We start from the raw sequence: 12,465 nt of genomic DNA on the forward strand, positions 1-12,465 counted from the left end.
GTTTTAAGCATCAGGCGGCCAAAGTATTGGAGCTTCAGCTTCAGCACCAGCCCTTCCAATGAATATTCAGTGATATGTAAATAAATAAATTCAATGATTTAAGATGACTGGTTAGATCTCCTTGCAGTCTGAGGGACTCTCAAGAGTATTCCTCAGCACCACATTAGAAAGCATCAGTTCTTCGGCGCTCATTAGCAAATGTGTCGCCTTTATAGGTCTTCTTGGTTTGCCCCTCCTACCACTTTCCAAAGCGTTATTCAAGCATCTAACCACCTCCCATGCCTCAGCATGTCTGTGTCCCATCATCTCTTATCCATGACAAACAGAAAGCAGAAACTCTAAGTTAGGAACTCCGTTAAGGCCCTTACTTCTCTCCCCACTAAAACATACATGTATATCTACCCCTCTCAACCTCTTTACAACCTCAGAAGGAAGTGGCTTCCTTTTCTCTAGCAAAATATTATCCATCCATCTGAGCTCTCAAACTCGGCTTTAAAAGGCCGTCCTTCTCTCTACTCTGTGATCCACTCTTTCTACCTGAAGCTTGTTCTGTCAAAGTTCTCATGCCTCATGCATGCACTCAGACTTCTGAATGCTATATGCATAAGAAAGTCCTACATTGAAAATATGCAAAATATATGATGTATCCTCCATTAGCTCATTTTTATCTTCCATAATTGGTGACTCGTGAATTTTATCTTTTGTTCAGATTAGACTTAACTGAATTATAATTTATTTGATGATCAATTTATGAGATAGCTTTCAGAGACTTCTCTCACATCTTCCACTTTAAAATAAGCATGAAGTCTCATCCATACTGCTTTCCAAGTATCCTCTGAACCTGTATACTTCTATCTCCAAGCAGTGACTTGATCTGGACCATTATTTCTCACTTGTTTTGCAACCATCCAACTATACCAATTAAAGAAGGAAATGGCTATCTACTCCAGTATTCTTGCCTGGAGAATCCCACAGACAGAGGAGCCTGGTGGGCTACAGTCCATGGGCTCGCAAGAGTCGGACACGATTAAGCGACTAAACCACCACCACCACCAAGTATACCAACACACTTGCATCTGCACCTATAAACATCTTCCCTTTTGTCACAATGGATAAATTTGTCCAAGAGCCTAACACTAAATTCCATTTTATATTGGATTCTATATCCTCAAGTTCTTTTGATTAAAGACCTTTTTTAAAAATTTAATTTTTAATAAAAATTAAAAATTTTTATCTCTTGCATTATCAAGTTTGCACTCTTGTCAGGATCATTTTCACTAACATACAAACAACAAGCTCTATTACCTTCCATCTTATAAACTAAAAACTCTTTTCCCCCCATATAACCCTCCACTCACTCTCCCTATTCACTCTTATCTTTAGAACAAACATTTCCTAATCTCCACTTTTTCTTTTCTCATTCTCTCTTCTTCCACTTTTCCCAATTTTCTTTTGAACCTATTTCAATCATGCTTTTGTCCCCACCATGTAATCCAACTGGTCAAGGTCACAAATAATCTGCAAGTTTAAACTCAAATGGTTTCTTCTCATTTCTTCGTTTCCTCTGTGGATCAATAACATTTAATACAATAGTTTCATTCTTTCCTTTCTGAAACATTCTTTTTTTTATTTGATTTGTGGAACATGTGGCTCTCCTCTTGCCAGCAACACTAGCTACTTCTTCTCAAGCTCCTTTGCCAGATCCTCTTTTTATTTCCAAGGACCGCATGGTGGAGTGCCACAGCACTGTTCTCTGACTCATCTGCTCAAGATACACTCACTCCCCAGGAAAATGATCCATCGCCATGGTTTAAAATAAATTTATATGCTGACAATTCCCCAGTCTATATTTCCAACCCAGATTCCTCCTCCAAATACAGTCTCATAAATACAATTCCCCACTTATAATTTCCACTTGGATGCTTACAGGCAGCTCAGCAAAGCTAAAGCAGAACATATGACATCACCTTTTTTTTTTTTCCTGAAAGGGTCTCTTCCTCCCCAGGACTAGCAGCTCATTCCTCCCAATTGCTTGGGCCAGAAACCTTAAATTTTTACTTTCTGTCATGTTAAAATCAGTAGAAAATGCTCCCAGCTCTGCATGCTAAGTATATCCTATAAAACAAACCCTCCTCACACCTTCACCACCACTACAACAATTGTTCAAGCCACTAACACCTCTGTGCCGGAGAGGTGCTTTAGGCCCCTACTTGGTAGTCCTGACTTCCTCACCCAGTTTACTCTCTACAAGGAGACAGAACTCTCCTTTGAATACGAATAGCTGATGTCGTTCCTCTACTCACAATCTTCATTTCAGAATAAAATCTAAAGCACTCACAGTGGCTGAAAGGACACTGTGAAATCCAGCTCCCAACCACTTCTCCTGTTTCCACACACCTACTTGAGTGAGCTCCCTGAATGAAAATCCGTGGGTGTCACTCCACTGCTTTGGGACCATCTCCCCTCCCTCATCTTCCAAATAAGGCTGGATCCCTTAGGAAAACATTCAATTCTCTTCATTAACAAGTCCGTGCTTACATCTCTAGTCTTAGCTCCTGCCATTTCCTTTTCCAAGAGCACTCTGCATTCCATCCAACATGAACTTCCTGTTTCCTCCTCACTAAATTGTGTACTCATATCTCCATTTTGTGGTATAAGTTGTTCCTTCAGCTTCAGATAACTCCCACCTAGAATACCCCTTTACCACCCACCCAGGAGGCCTCTTATTTTGCTGAATAACCATTTTTCTTGGATTCCCTTTAAATTTCTAAAGCTGAAGAACTTCCTTTCCTTTTTCTAGACTGTGCTCCAGGAGAATGTTGCATATAGAGTTCACTTCTCATGTTGTATTAAAATTGTTAGTCTATTCATCTGTCGTCTGTCTCTCTCTCTCTGAACAATTCAGATGCTCACTGGGGGTGATGGGGCATATCTTATTTATCCTTAAGTCCTTACCATTTAGCACAGTGCCTGGCACATGAAAACTTTTCAAAAACACTGAACAATACTCATCAACCAATACCAAAAGTATGACCACATAAAGCGAGGGGCATTCTTTGAAATTTTAAGCATTTAACTATTTAATCATTTATCTATTTAATTTTTTAACCATTTAATCCAATTTAATAAAATTCAAATAAAAATGGTAGTCTGTAGAAAATAAAGGGTAAGAGAGCAATTTATATTTTGTTTTACATTGATTTTTAATTCAGAAGAACCACAAGACAACGTATTTTTAAACTGAAACTGAATTATTCTGATATTTATAAAAGTAGTCCATTAAGAAATTAAAGAGCTAAAATGCCCAAATAAAATAGGGAGGTTATACAACTCTCCTTGCTCTCTTTTTTCTCAAGAGTTTGTGCTCACCAAACTGCTACACAATTTTCAACTTCGCTTTTCTTTAGTACAATTCTAAAGCTCTATAGTACACACGATAAAAATCAAGTGAAAAAACACCAGACCCCAATGAGAGGTTACTAGCCTGTTTTACAATTCTTAGCAAAAGAAGGACTTGCCTGATTTCAACCAGTATGGAGACATCCAGATCCTCTTGCCACGGTGCTTCTCTTTTTACTGTGATGGACATTAGATTAATCATGAAAGAGAAGAATGAGGGGAGCACAAGGAAAAGTCATCTGCTGACAGAGTGGCCTGCGCTGCCTTTGCATTGCTGTAATCATGCTTTGAACCACCCCTCTTGCTACTTTGGACATTGCTGGGGCTATAATGTGTGTTAAGACTGTTAAACTCTGCAGATCATGCAAAATATTATCAAAGAAGCGGGTGTCAGAATTGTCTTCTCCATTCTGACTAAATGACAGTGCCATCCATGTTACGCTTGCTGTGTTTTATTTTTCTTTAGCTCCCCCCTCTGATGTATTGCACCGATCACAATGTTTTCTTTCATCTGTTTGAAATTTCCCTGTGTACAAAATACTTTCACACAAGTTATCTTATATGAGTCACATGAAAATCCTAGGTGGTAAGGAGAGCTAGAATTATTGTATAAATTTAATAAAACACAAAATGTATCGTAACAAGTACCATTCATTTATTGAAAATTTTCCTGATACCAGACAGTTTAATAAGTACTTTTCATCTTTCTTAGTCTCATAAACACAAGTTTTATAGTTGAAGACATAGAAGCTAAGCAACATATTCAAGTCAAACAATAAAATAGTATCAAATCAGGATTTCCTAAGGCAATATAAAATATATATGAAGGTACACACACACACACACACACATTATGTATGCATGTGTGTATGTGTTTGTGTGACTATATATGTACATCAAGGTCCACATAAACCAAAAATATATTTCCCTTTCAGGAGGTCACAAGTTAGGAAAAGGTTTTATGTGGAAGAAATTTTTTTTTAAGTTTTTCATCTGAGATATCCTTCCTGTTAATTCAAGAAAGTGACTCAATTCTTAGGTGGGAAAACCTTGGCTTCTTCACACAAGAATAAGACAGCCAAAACTCAGGAATAGATTTGCTAAATTTACTAGAAAGCTTCCAGAGTCTTTGAAGATATATCCATTTACTCTGCCCGGTCTTTTCCTGCAGTAATGCTAGTAGGCAGGATGACTGAGAAGAAGCAGCCAGGGTGCCAGGGAACAGAGAGGAATGAAGAGTGAACACAGGTCTCTTCCGACTGGGACATGAGAAATGAACAAGTGATGTCAAACACTCTTCCCATGGATGCAACCTAAATGCCCATCCAGAGATGAATGGATGAAGAAGATGTGATATACATACAAAATGGAATAGTACTCAACCATAAAAAATAAGAAAACAATGCCATTTGCAGCAACACTGGATGGACCTAGAGATTATCATGCTAGATTATCAGACAAAGGCAAATATCATACATTAACATTTATATGTGGAGTCAAATCTTTTAAAAAGATGATACAAATGAACTTATTTACAAAACAGAAACAGACTCACAGGCATAGAAAACAAACTTACAGTTACCAAAGGGGAAAGGGGGGAAGGGGGATAAATTAGGAATTTAGGACAAGCAGATACAAACCACAAGGTTTACAGTAGACAGACAATAAGGTACTGCTGTATAGTACAGGGAACTATATTCAGTCTCCTGTAAGGAGCCATAATAGAGAAGAATTTATATATATATACATGTATGTATGTATATATATATATATATATGCATGTATATCTTCAAATCACTTTTCTCTACACTAACATAACATTGTATATCAACTATACTTCAACTAAAAAATTAAACTTAAAGTCTTCCACTCCTTTGCAATTCAGAAAATACCCACAATGTTTAGTGAATTTAAGAGAAACTAGTGCTAAGGGGCTATAGATACTTGTGGAAAGAGGAAGAGAGATTATTCTGACATAGTTAATGATAATCATGGTGAAACTCGTATGTCCACCAAAGCATGACTTCAGGTGATTGTGTTGTCCCTGTAAAGGAATAAGCATCTCACAGAGCTCTTCTCCCAGCAAGATAAGATGAAAAGTCCACTAGAAACCCAGGTTTAGTTAGTCTCATGGAAAAATCCATCCACCCTAGACATTTTCAACAACTACATCGATACAGAAATATTTTGAAACTTCGGAAAATTAGCTCACATTATTCTTGTATTCAACATTCACTTCTATATTAATTAGTATTAGTATTGCTTGCCATCTTTTTATTATAATCTACAGTTATCATTTAGGCTGTACAGCATTAGACATTCTATGGAAAAAAATTCAGAACTCTTGTGGTACTTGAGACTAGCATTTAAAACATCATAGGTAATATATTAAAAATAATTTTATCTCATTACAATTTTCCATTCTGATTTTCCCCCAAGGTTTTGGTATCTTGAAACACTAGATTTCCACAATTGCAGATGCAGATGAATTTAAAAGTAAATAAAAGTGATAAATATTTAATAAATTGGCATTTCTTTTAATCAAATCTAATCTAACAGCAAACTTTGAATGCCTAAGAAAAATGATATAATTTTGCAACTTTCTGTTGTTTTTATTAAAAAATTTAATGATTTATTCTTTCAAACATTTAATAGTTATTCTCAGTTCTGCATAAACCCTGTATCATAGGGTTCTGACAAAACTCACTCATGTTAAAGACAATCTGCCTTTTAAGTAGTTCAAATAGGGATGCTAAACTTATTCCACAAGTAGCTTTAATATGTTCTGAAAATATGCTGATTGCACTGAGCAATAGATTTCATCTTTTAGGAGAAACAATTAAGATAAAATAAATATATAATCATTTAATCACCAACAAAAATAAGTTCCAACATTCGGAGTCAGTTTCCACCTCCCTCCCCAATATCCAAGTGAATTAGCAACATGAACAAAGTTTTAGGTAAAATGGCCAGGCCTACAGACACCAGGTAAATTGTAATGCTTTTGTAGCTTCTCCACTCCAGAGGTTAGCTCTACTGATAAATGGTTATTCCCATTATTTATTTCAATATAGTGGAATTTCCCCATCAAATACCTTTAAAAACACAAGTACTATATTACTTCAGTGAGAAACTACATCACAATTAACACCAAATCCATCATCAAATTATGGTTTATCAACCAGAGTTTTAAAGGCATGTGTTAAGGCAGACCATGTTTAGGAGAAACTTACCATCTAGAGGAAAACAGAACCAGAGGCATGGAGAAGGAGGAACAGAAAAGTAAAGGCAAACCTATATTTAACAACACAGACTGGAAAGCTAAGAGCTCAGAATATAAGTCAATAATTGACTCTGGAACATGAAGAGAAAAAAGAGTAAAGGCAGGGGTGAAGGTAAAGGGGGTGAATGGCAATCAGCAATTCAATTAGTCAATGAAATATTTATTAAGGGTCTATCAATATAGCACACTGGGTCTTGGATATCTATAAAATTTGAACAAATATGAGTCTATATCCACAGAGCTGGGTTTATGATATAGCCTTAGGATAGAGACATACAAATGAGACAAGGTTGTGATGAGTTCCTAGCAATACACTGGATAATAAAATCGTTTTAATGGAATCCAAGAAAGATTTGTCCTTGTTGAATCATAGTTTCTCATTTGTTAGTGAGATGCTCAGTGTTTTGAAAATGCACTGCTTAGTCACTCAAAATTTAAACAAAAAGTACTGACAATTCCATGAGTCACTAAACTTGAACATGAATTTTAACATCAGCATTGTCTTACATTAATGTCAAAAATGTATTCTGTAGAGCCTTTTTTTTTAACCAAAATGCAATTTTATATTTTGCAACCAGTTTTCACAATGCAAACAAGATACTAATACTTGATATTTGCTAACATATTTATTTTTTAGAGCTCTTAATGTTCTACACTATAACACATTTCATTTATGAGAATTCATTGGAGAAATGTTTTTCAGTATTATCCAGAATAAAGTATTGCTCCTATTTTATTAACATTCTGATGCATGTTATCAATTTTGTTCCTTTCTTTGCTCTCATCATTAGGAGGTAATTCAGAAAAAGATTTTATTCCTACTTGCTGCTGTATAGGACTATATGACATGCATTTTTGTCCATTCATCTTGTCCATAACTTTGTCTCTTATCTTGTTTTTTTTCTTTATGTCACAATTGTTCTCTTTTTCATTTTTCCTGATATACATATTTTACATAAAAACATATGGATATGATGTACACATTATGTATATAACTGTTGACATTAATAAAAGTGTGGAATCCTCTCAGACTTACAATGATATGGAAAATAGGATATAACGGGACAGCTGTTATTGTTGTTTAGTTGCTCAGTTGTGTCTGAGTCTTTTGCAAACCCACAGCCTGCAGCCCACAGGTTCCTTGGTCCACAGGATTCTCCAGGCAAGAGTACTGGAGTGGGTTGCCATTTCTTCCTCCAGGGGATCTTCTCAACCCAGGAATCCAACCTGCGTCTTCTGCGTCTCCTGCATTGACAGGCAGATTCTTTACCACTCAGCCACCTGGGAAGCCCCATCATTGTTAGGACAGCACCTAACCCAGTTTCCAGTGTGTAAAACATGCAATTCATTTGGTATGCTCTAATGAAATGTGTTAGTGTATCTTTTTACTTTCACTATCTAATCACCAGTGTTCAAACCCAGTGAAGTACACAATTTCTCACCTATGGAGATTCTTCGGGTTCTACTCCTCGGGAGAATAATTAACATATTGGAACTAAACTTCCCAGAGTATCATGTGTCCTTTTGCTTCACCTCCCCATCTCTATATTTCTGCTGCCTGCTTTGCTATTTTCTAGGAGCTGGAGTCCTAATGGCTTCTGAGTCCTTTGGATATGACCCTAGTAGTTATTCTTGCCTTCTGACGTGGCAAGTTGTTCAAAATTCATAATGGATATGTCTTGCCTCAGTCTTAGAATTACTAATTCTCCAAGGAGTCCTGATTTATTTTAATGGGAAATATTTGGAATGCTCATTGCTGTTGCCCTCAGACCATTCAGAGGACAGAGCTGGAAACAATGACTTCTTGGCTTTATTCCATATTATATACACAATAGCCATCACAACCACCAATACTGCCATCCACAACACAACTATTAAAGTATTGGGGGGGAGATGTTCTTTTAGACCTTAAGATATCATACAAAGACTGAATAGTCACATTAGTCCATTTTAAAGTCACTTGAAACAGCCCCTATGTTTATGTTACCTACCACAGGGTACAAGTCTAGATCAATGTGCTTCATTTTGTTTTCTATTTTTAGTTATTTAAAATTTTGATTTTATTTTAGAATTATGTAAAACATAAAACACAAAGAAAAATAGAAATCTGTATGTCCACATAAAAGATCAATCAATAGATGAATAAATAAAAAGGAAGAAAAATTCCTACTGTACAGTAGAATGCCAACTAATAATATAGAAATAATGATGAAACCAGAAAATTGCCATTTGTAATCACTATCACAGCAATAATTAACTCATGCATAAAATATCTATGGATATTAAAACTAGTGGGTGAAAAAAGGATAAGAAATAGGACTTTCATGTATAAAGTATCTTCTCCATGCAAAATCTTCATAATTACATGGTGGAAAAGAAGCATCTTCACAGCAGAAAAACCTGGAAGATAAACCACCTTAATCAAGTGATAAAAATATAATCACCAGGAATGACAACCAACACTGTTATGCTACCTGTTAAGATGCAATGGAAAGAAAGCAGCATCACTTCTGTGACACCAACAAAAATATGTAATCTGTGTCTAATCATGAGGAAACATTGGACAAGCCCGAAGTGAAGGATAATAAAGAGAACACTGATCTATAATCTTAAAATTTATGTCAAGATATGAAAACAAGGGGAACAGTCGTTTTTCAAGAAAAGAGACTAAAAAGGCATAACCAGGTGGAACACACAATCCTAGACTGGATTCTTTGGCTATAAAGGATATAACTGAAACAGTTGAAGAAAGGTGAATTGGGTCTCTGGACAAAGGGAATTGGGGATTGACACGTACACACTGCTATATTTTAAATAGATAACCAACAAGGACCTATTTTATGGCACAAAGAACTACGCTCAATATTCTGTAATAACTGGGAAAATAATTTGAAAAAGAATAGATACATGTATAAATATAACTGAAGCACTTTGCTGCATACTTGAGACTAATACAGAATTGTTAATCAACTATACTATAATATAAAATAAAAACTAAAAAAAAGAAAGTGTAAAGGCAAACCAAAGACAAGGAGAAAATATAAACAATATAGGTATCTGTCAAAGAACTCATTTATATGATATGAAGAACTCCTACAAATATATTAATACAAGACTAAAGTATTTTTAATGGAAGAAAGATTTAAACAGTGACTTTAGAAGATAATCAAATGGACAATAAGCAATGGAAAGTTGCCTAAAGCTTACTTATTAGCAAAATGCAAATTAAAACCACAATAAGCTAAAATTTAAAAGACTGACAATACCTAATGCCAGTAAAAATGTGGCACAAATAAAACACACTTATATTGCTAGCTGGATGAAAATGGTACAACCATTTGTAAAACTGACAATGTCTAATACAGTGAAACACACAACTAATTTTTTAAAAAAAGGATATATGAGTGTTTTTTTTTTAATACTTTTACAGCATTCTTGTAAGTTTTAAACTATTGGTTTGTTTGTGTACTCTTTAACTATATGACCAAAGTCGAATCTACAAAACTTTATTTTCTTTTAACTTTTTTGATTTCGTATTTTGGTGGAAATGTGAGAAAATGCTAGCCAAGAAGCAATTTTAAGCCAGAACTGAGTTTACATGCATTCTTTCAAGAACTTGTCTTTTGCATCAGGAAAGGTATATCTCTATTTTGCAAACATGTTTCTGATGTTTCTTTAAAATAGGTATCTCACTTAAGAATTAGGGAACTATGGCCAAGAAAAAAATAATAATAATAACAAATAGGAAAACCATCCTTTAGCTGGTATGCATAAGACACAAAAATTAAAATGATATTGCAGAAGTCTCTATAACTTACTGAAAATTAAATTGAAGTACATATATTAGTATGAGAAATTTTTTCAAAAGCAGAATGAAGATTTTTCCATCCATTGACTGAGTGACTTGAGCTTCCGGCAATATCTTTTATTTTGAATAATTTGAAAAAGCAAAACTATATTTCCAGATGCCCAGAATCTCCCAAAGTATTATTTCCAAGCAGATGAGCATAATTTGAATCAGTAATGTTCCCCAGCAAGTCAGTTAAGCCACTCTCCTGCATTATAGGATTGATGTCATCAGTATAAACCCATCTGTTAGCCTGACTTCAAGGATTTTACATTATAAGATTCCCTCCTCTTCTCTAAAAGCTTATTCTGTCACTCAACCATTCTTAAAATGATGCTTTCATATCAAAACTTGAATAAATTATTTTTCTGTCGAGAATTTTAAGTTGATTAATACCTTATTTTAAGATGAGTACTCATGAAATTGACCCCATGTTCTCCCTAGGATCTACCTTTATTTATTCATAGATACTTGGTATTACTCCTTTCTGTTGTCTTCAAGTCTAATTCCTTTTCCTCATTTATTCATCATAAAACTTCTATTAATCTATATTTATTTTCTTCTAATTGCCTCCCCAGATTTAATGTAATTTATTAGTGGTTTAATTTAATATTCAAAAAATCAAAGACACATCCAGGAAATAATATAATAATTTAACGATGGATGTTGAACTAAATTCCCAAACTCCTGAAGGGATTTATTATGTGGGCTTATGCTTCCTTAGCTGGAGATCGCCAGATAAAGTAATTGAGCTGATTTTACTTCATTTTTCACTTTAACAGATTTGAAATACAGAGTTTCTAGTTTATAGATTTGCTTATATTGAACTAAGTCCAATTAAAGAATATTAAAATGTCAGAAATATTTAGAATTGGAGGTAATTCCTTTAAGATTTAGACATAACTTCAAAAAATTTATTACTACAATAAAATTACACAATTTGGAGGAAATGTAGGCAGAAGGTGAATTCACATCTCCTGAGCTGGGTCTCAGGTATGCAAGTATCAGGTAAATAACCTTGGGAAGATCATAATCTTTCAGTGAAGTTCCTTGTCTATAAATAAAGACAATAAAAATGTCATACATAAATTTTTGTTCAGGAGCCATCATGGAAGAAGCATCTGATTGTGTCCAGTCTCTGTCCTGAAGATTTATTTTCATTTGCTAAGACTGTTCTAACTCCTGGATAGCAGGATGTTTCCTTAAAGCCAGTGATAAATAGTGGACAAACATCTCACTCAAGATGACTCTTAAAGAGGGATACAGAATCATCTCCCTCATATTTATCCCCCACTGGATAAATAATCCCTAGAGTTCTTGAAAAGAGCATAGGAGTTCACTAAACACCCGCAGGGTACAGGTATCATCTAAGACATTGTGATCATCCAAGAGAAGGTTACCATTTGGGGCATAAAAGAAACAGAAACCAATTCACTAGTGTCAACTGAATCGGCGTGTCACAGTTTCAAGAGGAATATTCCCCTTTGAGTGAAAAAACTACTCTTTAAGCAGAACATCGGTACAAAAGGCAATAGGATAAAACCAGTACCACTAGCATAACAGGAGACAATGGTGGGTTGGGTATGGCATCCACACAAAAGAACATGCCGGACTTTTCCACTTTTGTTGTATGAACAACCACATAGGAGGAAAGTCAAAATACAGTGACCAAGATAAGACAGGAGCTGGAACTCAAGTAAAGACAGGGAGTTGACAGCAACTCTTTCAAGGTCGGTAGCAATCTTTTATCAAATGAAATATTATATTATGTATAACTACTACATAAAGTGAATGAAAATAACAAATAGATATTTAGAACTATAAATAGATAATAGATAACATTTAGATATTCACTTTGGTTAGGAAATGCTTTCTTGTTTGTGATCCTGAGATGTCTTGACCCAACTACTAAAATTAACAAGAAAGGGAAAAAGAA

Source organism: Cervus canadensis, chromosome 3 (assembly GCF_019320065.1).
Source record: "Cervus canadensis isolate Bull #8, Minnesota chromosome 3, ASM1932006v1, whole genome shotgun sequence".
Lineage (NCBI taxonomy): Eukaryota > Metazoa > Chordata > Mammalia > Artiodactyla > Cervidae > Cervus > Cervus canadensis.